Source organism: Choloepus didactylus, chromosome 12, assembly GCF_015220235.1.
Source record: "Choloepus didactylus isolate mChoDid1 chromosome 12, mChoDid1.pri, whole genome shotgun sequence".
NCBI classification, from domain to species: domain Eukaryota; kingdom Metazoa; phylum Chordata; class Mammalia; order Pilosa; family Megalonychidae; genus Choloepus; species Choloepus didactylus.
In genome coordinates, this window is record NC_051318.1 from 288,528 (window position 1) to 300,180 (window position 11,653).

Genomic DNA, 11,653 nt, shown 5'->3' on the forward strand with positions numbered 1-11,653 from the left:
TGGGTCATCAAAAACAAATCCTAACAGGAATCCAGTTAAAGTGAAATGAAAAGAGTGTAAATCTGATGCTATTAAAGAAAGGCTTCTTTGGTGGTTTGGAGCTTTGTACCCCAGAAAACATGTTCTTAATGTTAATCCGTTTTTATAGAGCTTTTGATGCGGTGACTTCAGTTAAGGCGCAGCCCACTCAATCAGGATGGGACTTAATCCCATTGCTGGAGGCCTCTGTGAGTCAGATGAAATTCAGACACACCTGGAGAGAGAAAGCCCCCGAGCGAGCAGCCAGGAGCTGGAAGTTAACGGAACCTGGAGGAGAAGGGACAGATCCCGAGAGGCCGCCGTGTGCCTGGCCGTGTGGCAGAGGAGCCTGGGACCCAGGATTGCAGGCAGCTGGCTCCAGAGCGCAGGTCTTCGGGAAGAAAGCATCGCCTCAATGATGCCTTGATTTGGAATTTCCCATCCCCAAAGCCATGAGCTAATGACCTCCCATTGTTTAAGCCAAGCCATGCGTGTATTTGTTTGAGCAGCCAAGGAAACTGAAACACCCTCCTATAATAAAACAGAGAACTACTTAACCCCATTCCCTCCCCCTACATCATTTGAAGGTCAGTTGTGCTACTGTGTGTGAGCAGCCAAAGAGAAGACGGTCTAGTGTCCCTTTCATAAACTGCACGCTAAATTGGTTTATCAGTTAGACCTTGAAATTCATATGTGAAAAATAAGTCAAACCACATATTACAAAAGAGAAAAGATAAACATTCATTTAATTGAGCTTTAAAATGAATTGGAAAGAGATAAGGATATTTCATCAAAATGGTAGGTGCTACAAAAGAGAAATGACTTGATTATGTAAGCTGCTAGGAAGGACGAATTTGGCAGTTTGGTAAAATTGAACTCAGAGCACTGGGGTGGATACTGCGGATTGTTTGCTCAGTCTCCGTCCACCCTCCTTCTCGTTGGAAATGTCGAGTCCTGACATACGTGGTTTTCCCTGCAGTGAGGATTCCGAGTGCGAATCAGGTTCCGCTAATCCTGACGCTGGATTTGGAAGGCAGACGTGAGGTGAGGCCTTCCTGCTGTCTTCCCTTTTGGAGCGATTTTCCTGCGTTTTGCTTTCTTCAGCTCCCTGGGTTTGAGAAGCAGCTGCAGAGGCAGGAGCTGCTGTGGTGGCTTCTCGACGCCCACATCACAGCCATGGACGCGGCTCTCGAACCCGCAGCAGCCCCTCACCTGTGCGCCCGTCTGCTGCTCTGGAGGTGCAGTGCAGGCCATCCCAGAACCTGCTCCTTCAGTCCCTCCAGAGACTTTGTAAGCACCTGGTTCCCTCCATGAAATCTTTTTCTGCTTAAGATGCCCAAATGCCCTTTTTCCCACACTGAACTCGAGCTGAAACAAGCAGTGTTTAAAAGAATGAACGTTAGGCCTTCAAGAAATTCACCCCCCAATTCCCAACGCCCCTCACACATCTCCCACCTCCCATCCCTGTAGCTCTTTACCTGTTTCTTGCCAGTGGTCGTGGCCTCAGGTGGCCCGAGAAGACAGGCTGGGTGGCCCACCCTCGACGGCACCCAGGTTCGGGGGCAGATTCAGCCGCCTTGGAACTCTCCCTGCAGCCCCCCACTTACCGTCTCCTGAATTATCACTACAATTCCAAAACGGAGATTTTATGAGCCCTGTTCAAAGACAAGGCACCCAAAGCGTAGAGAATTTAAACAACTGCGTGTCACATGGAGCTTCAGGGGCAGAGCCAGGACTGGAACCCAGTGTTATCTGACTGCTGAGTGGGCTTTCAAAAACACACAACAGCCAACTTATAGCGAATATCAAGGTTTAGTTCTGTAACTAAAGAGTTGACTGGGAGTAAACAAGACACAGAATGATTTCTTGCATCTTCTACTGGTGATGACCTGACAACTTCCCCCTTTCTGTAGGTTATGGGGAGGGCAGGGAACAGAAGAGACTGCGGGAAGTGACGAGGAGAGGGTGGGGCCGGCAGTTTGGGGGTGCTGGTGGAGGCGGGGGGCAGTGCTGGTGGAGGCGAGGAGGGGGCAGTGCTGGTGGAGATGGGGGCAGTGCTGGTGGAGTTGGGGGGGCAGTGCTGGTGGAGGTGGGGGGAGCAGTGCTGGTGGAGATGGGGGCAGTGCTGGTGGAGTTGGGGGGGGCAGTGCTGATGGAGGCGGGGGGGGCAGTGCCGGTGGAGGCGGGGGGGCAGTGCCAGTGGAGGTGAGGTGGGGGCAGTGCTGGTGGAGGCGGGGGCAGTGCTGGTGGAGGTGGGGGCAGTGCCGGTGGAGATGGGGGGGGCAGTGCCGGTGGAGGTGGGGGGGGCAGTGCTGATGGAGGCGGGGGGGCAGTGCTGGTGGAGGCGAGGAGGGGGCAGTGCTGGTGGAGATGGGGGCAGTGCTGGTGGAGTTGGGGGGGGCAGTGCTGATGGAGGCGGGGGGGCAGTGCCAGTGGAGGTGAGGCGGGGGCAGTGCCGGTGGAGATGGGGGGGGGCAGTGCCGGTGGAGGTGGGGGGGCAGTGCTGGTAGAGGCAGGGGCAGTGCTGGTGGCCTTGGCAGTGGTGGGCTTGTGGCCTCCTGCTCGTGCTTGGAAGTCCGGGTGCAGATGTAAAGCCCCCATGCCCCTGTCCAAACAGGGACGATACTGCTCCTCCCTGTCCGGCTGGTTCTGCTCACCCCTTTCCGCCCCACAGTGAAGGAGGGAGCTTTCCTCTCCCAGGAGCCCCAGGCAGCTCAGCCGGCTGCCACACTTGGCAGGGGCACGGAGGCCTGTCTTCGCCCTGTGAGCCACTCACCTTCCTGCGCCAGCTCAGACCTGCAGAGTTCTGTTCCGTTACTGGGCCGACTCCGAGCACCAACAGGTGACCCCACGGCTAGTTGTCCCTTTCAGGACTGGGGCGGTTTGGGATTCCAGGTCTGTCTGATTCTGCCCAAGTTCCTTAACCTCTTTAAACCTCAGTTTCCTTATTTTTAAAACGGGAAAGATAAGAATACATCACAAGGCTAGGGTGCAGATCACTGAGTTAATTGTCTAAAACATGGCAGGTGCTTAATGCGCTGTGTCCATTATACTAGCTATGAACCCTCTGAAAGTGCCAATACATCGACTTGGAGAAGCTGATGAGAAAACAGGTGAGTGTCAAAGTATAGTTTTAATTCACCAGACAGATTTTCCATTAAGAAACTGCCTTCCAAACTCACACAAAGTGGTCCTGCTCCTTGCAAATGCAGGGCTGGTTTTTGACTGGGCCAGGGCCTGGGGAGCCCATCACTTGCTGGTGTTAAAAACCCAAACGCAAACCCAAATCCAAACCAAAGCCAAGCAACAGCGAACAATGGGTGTCCGGTCTCAGTGACTCTGAACCTTCAGGTCTGCTCAGCGCTAGATGCACACTTCAGAGGATCTGTGGATTCAAAATTATTCCCTCTTAGAAACAACCCATCAGCCTAAGGAGTCATATTAAAATAATTCCCAACTGTTCGTTGAGTGTAAAATGCTCATAAACATTCTGAGCTGCTCGGTGTCATGGATGTAGAAGTGTTACAGAGATTGTATCTTGTCCTTTCCATCTTCATAAACACTTGTATTTATTTAAAACAATTCACACACATTGAGAGCCTAAGTTGTGTATTTTTAAAGGCAATGAGGAAATGATTGTCTGTGGATCTCCCATCTCTATTTATAGAGCATTTCACAAAGTATCTAGAGCTGAAACTCTGTGTGAATGAGAATATGTAAAAACATATGCCATTTGGAGTCAAAATGAGCATATGAAAGTGAGATGTTTTGTGCAAAGGACCAGCCCAGTGCGTGCCCCATAGTTCCGTCCGAGTATTTACTGGTGCTTTGGTTTGATGTGCTAACCCCTGCTGAGCTCAGAAGTTCCATCTTCTTCACTTTCCAGGGGATTCTTACGTTTTCTTTCTTGCTACCCATTGGGTGTTGAGACCATGTCTACTTGGAATAATCCAAACCTGAGGTGAGGATCATGTGACGTTGAGAAGACTGGGGTAAAGTGGAATTTTCCTAGTCCCCCGAGGAAAGGAGCTACTGCCTTTTCCCGGCTCACGAGCCATGTTTCAAATCCGGTCGCATTGAGGTTAGAAGTCAGATAATCTCTTTGTCTTCCCTCTGCTGTTCACATAGTAATTCGTTGAGTCCTTCGTCAAGCTTCTAGTTAGTAGTCAGACAACCTTATCTGCCCCCAGTCTCCATCCATAAATTGATTGTCATACCCAAGAGTAAATATTTCCTAGGGATAACTTCAGCAAGAAATACGGGAAAGCATAATAGTTGGTCCCTGGCATCACAGAGTTGACCTTCTGGCCTTGGAGACTGCACTGTGTTGAAGAGGGTCCCCCCAAAATCCATGTCCACCTGGAAACTTGGAACGCGACCTTATTTGGAAACACGGTCTTTGCAGATGTAATCAGTTAGGATGAGACCACTCTGAATTGGGGTGACCCTGAATCCAGTGACTGCTGTCCTTGGGAGAAGGACGCATGACGACGGAGGCAGAGGTGGAGTGATGCTCCCACAAGCCAAGGATTGCTGGCAGCCCCAGAAGGTGGGGCGGCGAGGAAGCTCCTTCCCTAGAACCGGCCCAGGGGTGACAACCCTGCAGATACCGCAACTGTAGACTGCCGGCCCCCAGCGCTGTAAGGAACCAGTTCCTGTTGTTTTAAGCAGTTTGTGGTAGTTGTTACAACAGTCCCAGTTAACTAAGGTGGAGACCAGAGCGAGAGAAAACAATGTGAAAACAGATATGTACTTTTTGTCCCTGGAGGGGCAGTCTGGCTGCTACTTTTGTCAGTGCGCTGAGTGCGATCAGGTTTCCTGAACGGGGCTTCTGGACCTCTTTGTGGCAGGGGGGGTGAGCGGGCAGCCTTTCCAGGTACAGCAGATCCCTCTTTGTGAAGGGCACACATGGTTGGCTCCTGCCCAGGAAATTTCGAATAAGCCTCACGGTCCATTAGTAGGAGGGGAGGGTCTGGGAGTTGACTTTGTGCCTTGGGTTGTAGGTAGTAGCTGGTTTCCCAAAGGCCTCCTGCTCTGCATGCTGCCCACACTTCGGTCTCCTCCTTGGTTGGTTGCAGCCCCCAGTGAGGACACTTGAGACTTTCATTTTTTCAGGCAGTGGAGAGGAGTCGGGGGTCAGGAGCAGAAGAGGCCCCTTGACTGATGAGGTAAGAAAACAAACCAACCATCCGAGGCAGGAGTGGCATTTGTTCCGATGCCTGATTTCAGAAGCAGAGTGTGAGCTCAGGCTGCGGAGCACACGAGTGACTCTGATAAGAAGACGAGATGGGATGTCCTCGTTCTCCCTCCGAACGCCGGGCTGGGGCCAAGGTGCACAGAGCTTTGCCAGCAGGTGACGGCAGCCCGCTCACGGCGTTCCACCTCAGGGTGTGGACAAGGGCACAGACGCGGTGGCCTTGAAGGACAAAAGGGAACTCTCTGTGGACCATCCAGGAGGCAGCTGGTGGAGGGGAGGAGAAAGCCTCCAGGTGGACGGCTCCCTGACCGAATCCTGCGCTGGATGACCGCAGCCGTCTGGATGAGGGGCGGCAGGATGCGGCCTGGGGCCCCTTGTGGGCATCACCAATCGTCATGGTGCTTTTCCCGCTGAGCTTCGAGATCCTTCTCTTCTGAGGTCCATGATGTTGAGAAGGCCGCCTCTCTCCGCACGAGATCCTAATTGGTTCCTTCGATTGGAATAAATTAGAAATCATAAGAGAACAAGACAAGGATCTCAGTCAAAGGGTGTCATTCTCCCTTATTTCCAACAGGCTGTGATGGAATGAAGAAAGCTTTAAAGCAGTTTGTCCCGGTGACTTCACCGCGGTCGGGCGTGGTCTTCTGAATTTTAGCCTTTTTCTTATAGGGTAGATTTCAGGGACAGAATCACAGTAATCAAGCTTTAAGGAAACTAATGTGTAAACAAAATGCCAGTTAATTACTGTGCAGTGAGTACTATATTTGCATTAACTTGACCTGGACATTGTTGCTCTGGGACGTGAAATTATACTAGAATTTGCTTGGGAATTAGGGACCAGAACTAAAGGAAATCAGTAGCATGAATTCTGTCATTTGCTTAGTCTCCTGATCATTCTACCCTGAAGTCAAGGTGTTTGCTCCCATCAGGTGTTCGAGATGAATAAACAAGGGAATTTCAAACAGCATCAAGTGGTAGAAGAGTGAAAACAGGGTGTTGTGGTAGAGGATGGATCAGACATTTAGTGGCACCAGCGTTGTTGGCTGATCAGTCTTCCTGTGCCTGACACCAGGAGCAGAGCAGCTGAGGGCTGGGCCAGAGCGTGCCCAGGTGTGTCCACAGCTTATCTGCCCCCGTGTGCCCAGGTGTGTCCATGGCTGGGCCAGAGCATGCCCAGGTGTGTCCATGGCTGCTGCCCCCACGTGCCCAGGTGTGTCCATGACTTAGCTGCCCCTGTGTGCCCAGGTGTGTCCATGGCTGCTGCCCCCATGTGCCCAGGTGTGTCCACGACTTAGCTGCCCCTCCATGCCCAGGTGTGTCCACAGCTTATCTGCCACCATGTGCCCAGGTGTGTCCATGGCTGGTGCCCCCCCTGGGTTGACCGGTGCCTCCTTCCCTGGGAGGTGGCAGGGGCAGTGTTAGGGGTGTGAGCTCTGCAGACAGGCCCTGGTTGTGCCACTTTCATTCATTCAACAACCATTTACTGAGTGTGTCCTGTGTACCAGGCACTGCCCCAGCAGAAAGTCCTTGCCCTCACTACACCTACTTTCTAGTTTGGAGAAATCAATGAATAATAAATAAATCAATAGAAAATGTGCTGTGCATCTAAAAGTATGATGGAGCAGGACAGAGCTGGGTCAGGGGTGGCTATCTTGGGAAGGAGAGTTGAGGCACAGCCTTTCCGAAGAGGAGGGGAGAGGCCAGAAGGAAAGGAGGGTGAGAGGAGAGCTTTCCAGGCAGAGGAGGCCCCGGGCTGGAGAGGAGCTGTCGAGGGGCTGGGAGGGAGGCTGAGGTCAGATCCCGGGGACCCCGTTGGCTGTGGAAAAGCTTCAGCTTGCACTCCAAATTGACAGGCAGTCCCCGGGCTCTGACGGATGAGGGAGCTGACCTGAGTTTCTCTTTTAAAGGATGCACCCACCCCGGATGGACAATCGGTTGCAGAGGGCAAACGGTGGTGGCAGGACGGCAGCTTGAAGGCTGGTTGGAGGGGGAGATGACGGTGCCCCTGGGTGGCATCGTGGTTCTATTCTGCATTCTTTGGAGGTAGCACCCAAATGGGATTCTAGCCCACGACACAGCTTTCCTGCAACATGGTGATGGCCATGCTTCTGGCGTCCCTCCCCATCATCCTCTTCAGCCAGATCCAGGCTCTGTGCCAACCCACCTGCATCTCTCTGAGGCACGAGGGGGCTTCAGGTCTCTGGCGTGCACTGCACTGGCCGTGTGGACCTGGGATGCCAGCTCCAGCTTTGCCTCCCGTCCCTGACTGAGCCACTCATCCTGCTCCCGGTCAGAAATGGCAAACCGCCTGGGAAGTCCCTGGCAGCATCAGGCCTCCCCATCTAACCCGACGCTTCTGAAGCTCGCTGAGGGCCGTGGCGTGGGGGTCTTGGAGCTGCAGCCCCTAATCTCGACTCTCTAGTTCTCCTCCATCCTCCTTCTTAGCAGCCATGAGGCCAGAACACCAGGCTCCCACCTCCCGGGAGACCCTCAGGGCAGACCCCAGGCCCGCGTGCCAGCCTCGCCTGTGGGAAAGGTCAAGGATACAGCAGGGGATTTAGAGGACCCTTTTCCATCCTGACAAATCCCTGCCGTGGATTGGATAATCCTGGTATGGATGTTAGGTGTTGAACGCTAACTCCTTCTTGGCATCCCCTCCGATGCTCCCCTCTTCAACCGCGAAGGTTATTTACAGAGAAATGGAAAGAGAAAAGCACACTGACGGGTTTCAGAAGACACCCCCTCTCACACGATCCAACGCTGACAACTCTGAAAGGTTTCCACAATTCCTGCCCCAGGAGCAGGTGACGGTGCCCTGGAGCCGTCTCCAGGGTGGAGGTGGGACTTGCTGTCTGTCTGTCTGTCTGTCCTTCACCTCTTCCTTGTGCTGGGCAGAGGCCAGACCCGCCCACTCCCTGACTGTGGGAAATCTCCCGAGAAAATGGTGGCCACTCACCTGAAGCAGGTGTGGGGCCGGGGGTGTGGGGGATGGAGGTTCTGAACGTCGGCGGAGACACGGTGGGCGTGGGCTGGGGGCTCGGCAGGAGAGGACCCAGGCCAGAGCCCGGTTCAGCTCAGGGGCTGCCTCGCGGGGACGGCGGCTTCTCAGGGCTGAGATGTGTCTGGCTCTGCACTTGCGTATCTTCAGTCATTAAACTCTGAGGCTCAGTTTCCTCTTCAGCAAAGCGGAAATAACAGTCACAACTGCCCCTGCTTTGCAGGCTCCTGGGCCACAGAGAGGCCCCAGGCTCTGCGAGATCTGGGTGGGGGGAGCCCACGGTGGGTGGTGTGGCCTGCGTGGGTGTCTCCAAGCACCCCATCCTGGTCTGGGTGTCAGGTTCAGGGGTTCCCATCCCTGACCAGATGTGGAGAAACGCGGCTGCCCCTCCCAGGCTGGGGTTTGCCCCCGGGTGTGGCAGGCCATGGGGCTCACGGGGCGTGGTGCATGGCTACCGGCTTTCTGCACAGTGACGTGCAGGTGCCAGCTGGGCAACGCTGCTGCGCTCACCAGGGCTGAAGACACGTGACGGCAGGGAACGTGCCCCCAGCGGAGAGCTTCTATGTTAAGAACCTTGCAATCTACCCCCAGAGCCTTCTGTGGAAATGAGGGTCGTGTTTTAAAGACCGTTGCGTTGGCACAGAGTGGGGCATTCGTTCCCTTTATTTCGTTCCTTCAGTGTTTACAACTGGAAAACTTTATCACTGTGGAATTATTAAGTAGCTGGGGGAAGGATTATTTATTTTTTAGTTTATATTTTTTGAGACAGCCTTTATTTCTTTCATGTTAAAAAATTTGCCTTTCTGAAGCCACTTTGTTTTGTTTTGTTTTGTTTTTGGTGTTTCAGAAAAACTTGGCAGGTGACGGAGGCTGAGCTTTCACTCCAGGGAGGAGGGGGACGTGCGCAAGGCCCGAGGGAGGCCGGCGGGTCAGGGGCTCTGCCCGGCCGCACGTGTCTGTCCAGCACTGCCCGGAGGAGACCCCGCAGAAGCTGCCATGGGGTGCAGCACGCAGCTCCCCTGCGGACGTCTCGGGGCGTGGAAAGCCGGAGGGCCTGGGTGCTTTCCTCGGGCACGCTGGGCTCGCTGCCGCTGCGAGGGAAGTTGGGGTGTCAGCAGCCGAGCAGGGGCCGGACGGCCGCTGAGTGCCGCTGGGTTGGGGTCACCTGGAAGCATCTGCAGCCTCCTAGGACGGGCACAGACGGTCGCCTTCAGCACCTGGGCCCTGCAGCTCCCTCCGTCTTAGCGGGCCCGGTCGCTGTCCACAGGGCTCTGTCGGATTGACGCGGCCTCTCCAGCAGCGAGAGGAGCCCCTGTCGCCTGTCGTGTCCTTTCCGAATCCTTTGCGGCCCAACCGGAGCGACGTGCAGCTGTCACCTGCCCCCCGGGTTCCAGGCGCATCCTCCGAGGAGCTGCGGGCTCCCGATTCCGAGGCTCACTCAGCTTCTACTCCTGGCCTCACAGCAAGGTCGTCAGGGAGCTTTCCGTCCCCACCAGCGAGGGCGAACAGAGAGCTTCTCTGTGAACCTGGTTCCGGGCAGGACGGCGGAAGGCGGGGGTGGACGCTGCCCTGGCTCGCCCAGAGCTGCTCTCGCCCCGCGGCCTCCGCGTCCCCCGCCGCTCCGACGGGCCCTGGGGCCACTTGCGTCCTCCACCTTCGGTCTCTTTCTCGTTCCTCGTAATTTTTCTCAGCAATTTCATCTGAAGTTTCAACAAGCCTCCCAGGTGTGCTGATTCCAGCCGGTTTCGAGCCCCTCTGGATTCTCAAGCCCCCTGGGTCTCGGCTTCACTGTCTCAGGATGCCGGGCTTGAGGACCACCAGGTGGAAGCACTGGGGACAGCTGGGGGCCTGCAACCGTGCAGTTTAGGCAGAAGCCCCCAGGGAAGGAAGTTTCAAAGGTCAGTCGAGGCCTGCTGCAGGACAGTCATCATCCCCCAGACTGGCCTCCCTTCTCCCGCGTCCCCATGTGGCCCCCAGCAGCTTGCTCCTGGCTGTGGCTGTGTGACAGCCCCAAGGGCAGGCGTCCCGTGGTGGCTTCCAGGACCCTTCTCCCGACGCAGCCAGCACGGGGCCCTCACCCCGTTTTCATCTCCTCCTCTGCACCTGGGAACATGCGGCTGAGGCCCACGTGCCAAACCCGGGAGGCGGGCTGGAAGGACTCGGGGGGCAGTGCCCCTACCCCGGGCTGCTCACCTCTGGACTTCACATGACAGGGAGAGAAACTTCCGTCCTTTAACAGCCACTGGTATTTTGGGTTTAAAAATGGAATTGCAGCCAACCTAGCTTTAACCGACAGGCAATGCCTCTTCATTTGGGCCTCGAATGACAGTTCAGGGTGACTGATTTGGAGAGGGGAGGAGCACTGCTGACGGCTCCGAGTAGCACGACGACAAATGCACTTCAGGAAGCTCGATCTTGCAGTCACGCAACGGAAGCAAAAGAGGCCACGGTGGGGGAGCAGCCCGGGAGGCAGCGATGGGGCCCAGTATTTAGCTGTGAGGGCTGGAAGGAGAGGCCAGCGGGCGGGATCGAGTTACAGGGACTTGCTGAAGACGTGGAGAGAAACGGTGCCTTCGAGCTTCTGAGGGGAATTTGGAGGACGGTCGGTGGTTTGCGGAGCTTGTGCTGGTCTCTTCCCAACTCGGCATTCATGTCAGTGACTTGAAACTGGGCAAGGTGGGACAATGTACACCATGGGGACCGCAAGTGCTGCAAAGCAGGACTTGATTTTCAACCCCCTGGAGAGTCAGGGTACCAGTGCACCACTGAATTCAGGTTCCCAAAGCAGGAGCATCAGCAGGAACGGCTGGTGGGAGACGTGGCGAGCTCCATCTTCGTCCCTGGTCGGCCGGCCACAGGGTTTGGGAGGTGGGCACACGAAGACAGACGTGCTGGAGCTACGGGTGCAAACCAACAAGGGTCGAGTGGGCACCAAGGAGGAAAGGGCAGAGGGCAAAGTCCTCGCAGATATCTCCTGTCAGAGCCCAGGAGGAAAAGAAGTGGTGGAAGGAGAAGCAGCAGTCGGAGGCAGGTGGGAAACATGGCAAAGCTTTGTGCCATGGAACTCAGCAGGGCAGAGGCGCTGTGAGAAGCTGAAGCACATGAGGCCCCAGAAAAGGTGCTGGGTTTGGGGATGAGAACGACATGGAGGCAGTGTTTACGGAGTGATAGCTGCAGAAGCCAGGTTCCTCAAAGCCTGGGCCCAAGAGTGTCTTGCTAATTTGTGCAGTATCTAGCAAATCTTCTGAGGCATTGCAGGCTAAAAGTAAATGCCCTTTGATGCATTTTATAAATGCAAAGTGTTTTGGAGATTACTTAACTTTTAAAGGAATTGGGTCACTTATTGATGGTTAAAACCACTTGGAGGTCATGGTTAAAACCACTTGGAGGTCACGGCTCTCTAAATTACCATGAGATGAAGAGTGATGTTGGGCTGGGTG

At 54.9% G+C, this 11,653-nt stretch overlaps 1 long non-coding RNA gene across 2 annotated transcripts; it reads right to left on the bottom strand.

Moving 5' to 3' along the window:
* Window positions 1-774: 774 nt before the first annotated feature.
* On the bottom strand, window positions 775-8,608 carry LOC119507369. 2 transcript variants are annotated; one of them, XR_005211224.1, is made up of 4 exons: window positions 8,172-8,608; window positions 2,795-5,705; window positions 1,497-1,642; window positions 775-1,386 (listed from the first exon to the last, which is right to left on the bottom strand). It is a non-coding gene; the product is annotated as an uncharacterized LOC119507369 (long non-coding RNA). The 2 variants fall into 2 exon arrangements; XR_005211223.1 differs by having other exon boundaries at window positions 2,795-8,608.
* Between the last annotated feature and the right edge of the window lie 3,045 nt (window positions 8,609-11,653).